This window comes from Heptranchias perlo, chromosome 35 (genome assembly GCF_035084215.1).
Source record: "Heptranchias perlo isolate sHepPer1 chromosome 35, sHepPer1.hap1, whole genome shotgun sequence".
NCBI lineage: Eukaryota > Metazoa > Chordata > Chondrichthyes > Hexanchiformes > Hexanchidae > Heptranchias > Heptranchias perlo.
Window position 1 is genome coordinate 12176335 of NC_090359.1, and position 2776 is coordinate 12179110.

General features: G+C 42.5%; 1 non-coding gene across 1 annotated transcript; it reads right to left on the reverse strand.

Moving 5' to 3' along the window:
• Positions 1–1642: 1642 nt before the first annotated feature.
• Positions 1643–1714, reverse strand: trnad-guc (transfer RNA aspartic acid (anticodon GUC)). Its single transcript has one exon. It is a non-coding gene; the product is annotated as a tRNA-Asp (tRNA).
• Positions 1715–2776: the final 1062 nt, after the last annotated feature.

Below are 2776 nucleotides of genomic sequence, written 5' to 3' on the forward strand. Positions count from 1 at the left end.
AAGGGCAATTAGGGATGAGCAATACCTGCTGGCCTTGCCAGCAATGCCCACATCCCATGAAAGAATAAAAAAAATCATCCAAATAACCTCTGGTCTGTCTCTCCCTATGTTTGAGTCACTCTATGTTTATATGTATGCGTGTGTGTCTGTTTCTTTGTGTAGGTGTGTCTTTCTGTGTATTTTTGTGTCTGTCGATGCATGCGTGTGTCTCACATTTTCTATGTTTTCCTGAATGCGTCTGTTTCTCCTTCTTTCCCTCTCTCACTCTCTCCCGCGCTCCCCACATAATTTTACTCGGGACATAATTGAACAAAGAGATGAAAAAGTGGTCGGGAAGTCTTTTTTCAACAGTGGCCTGTGGAAAATTAAACAAACTGTCATCAAACAATCGTTCAAAAAGAATCAGTAAAACATGAAGCATCTGTGGTGAATGTACGGTAACACCCAGCATCGATTCCTCGTTAGTTTTGTGGTGAGTATCCCCGCCTGTCACGTGGGAGACCGGGGTTCAATTTCCCGACGAGGAGGTTATTGCTGCTTTAGAAGTTTCACTTTCATTTATCTGCAATATTGGATGTTGAAAATACAATGAAAAACTGACTCGGCCTTTCCCACTTCCACAATTTGATTTCACAGCGATTTTAAAATCTGCTCTCCGCCTCACTCTTCAGCTCGATGTGAGAACCACAATGATGGGCAAGAAATAAAATGCAGAATTGTGCTGTGGACAGACCGGGTCTGAGTCACCAGCCCGAAACAGTGAGAGACCGATCGAGAGACAGACAGACAGAAAGAAAAAAGATGGAGATACAGAGAGAGACAGGTCTCGGAACAGGCGCAGATGAGAAAACCGACTCGGAAGATCTCACATACAGCAATGAAAAGGATGCATGTTTCAGTGAATCGATTTTAACTACTTCTTTGATGACAGTTTGTTTAACTTTCCACGCGCCACTGCTGAAAGAAGACTTACTTTCTATCTCTTTGTTAGTCAAGGTCCAGAGAAAAATTATGTGGGGAACAGGGAAAAAGTGACAGAAAGAAAGAGACACTCAGAAACGGGTAGAAAAAGTGAGACACACGCAGACATATTCACACATACACACACATTCATAGCTACATACACACTCACACAAAGACACACCGCATGTACACACAAACATACACCCTCCAAAAACCTGAAAGTAACACAGGACTACTTGCCAAACAGCAGAAGCAGCATGCTATAGACAGAGCAAAGCAATCCCACAACCAACGGATCTTCTGCAGTCCTGCCACACACAGTTGTGAATGGTGGTGGTCAATTAAACAACTAACGGGAGGAGGCTCTGTGAACATCCCCATCCTCAATGATGGTAAAGCCCAGCACGTGAGTGCTGAAGACAAGGCTGAGCTGTGAGCAACCATCTTCAGCCAGAAGTGTCGGGTGGATGATCCATCTCGGCCTCCTCCCGATATCCCCACCATCACAGAAGCAAGTCTGACATCGAGGTGAAGAATGACGCACAGAGCAGATTTTAAAACCGCTGGAATATCAGTTCATTTCAATTGAGGAAAGTGGGAATCTCCGAGTCAGTTTTACACTGCACTTTCCACATCCAATATTGGAGATAAAAGCTTTTGAAGGCAGTGAAAGTTTAACCTCCTCGTCGGGGAATTGAACCCCGGTCTCCCACGTGACAGGCGGGGATACTCACCACTATACTAACGAGGAACTACTGTATTGATTCTACACTCACCTCAGATGGCGTTAAAAATGTTTCATGTGTCAGTGAATTTCTTTTAACTATTTATTTGATCACAGTTTGTTTAATTTTCCACGGGCCACCGTTGAAAGAACCTTTAACATTTCCATCTCTTTGTTAGACAACGAACAACTGACTGTCTTTCTTTCGTTCTTTCTTTCTCTTTTATCGTGGTGAGTTGCCCCGCCTGAGTCCGTGGTTTAATTCCCCGACGGGGAGGAAGCATTTATTAGACGCCAACTTTAATTTTATGTCTTCGCCAAGCTTCTTCCTAAAAAAAACTACAGAGAAAAATAAACAGCTGATTGTTGCTTTCAGAATATTATTGAACGGAGACTGTTTGGGGACTGGATGCAGAGCAATTGTGATTTTAACTAACTCGTGATTGAGGTGATAGTTTGGAAATCCATTCGTTTACCCCGCGTAGGTTCGAATCTGGTAGATTTCAGATCCTGTCTTTTTTCTTCCCCTTTCATCTCTGCGTTTCAAAATTCAACAAGTTTCTTGTAGAATTAATAATTCTGAAGTGAATTAAAATTCCACGGCATTGAACACCTCGAGTTTTATGCTCATTTTAATTGACCTGCAAGATTTCACGAAATCTACGACAGAAAAAGAACAAAAATCAGCCAAATTGTCGATCGTCTGTCTCTGTATTTCTGAGTCACTCTATGTGTCTATGTATGTGTGTCTGTTTCTTTGTGTCTGTGTCTGTCTGTCTGTGTATGTGCCTCACATTTTCTATCTTTTCCCGAATGGGTCTCTGTCTCTTTCTCTCTCTCACTCTCTCCCGCGCTACCCACGTAATTTTACTGTGGACATGATCAACATGAGATGGAAAAGTGGTCGGTAATTCTTCTTTCGACAGTGATCCGTGGAAAGGTGAACAAAATGTCATCAAAAGAATAATTCAAACAGATTCACTGAAACGTGAAGCATCTGCTTCTAATATCTCCTTCTGTGGCTCGGTGTCAAATTTTGTTTAAAAAAGCTCCTGTGAAGCCCCTTGGGACGTTTCACTACGTTAAATG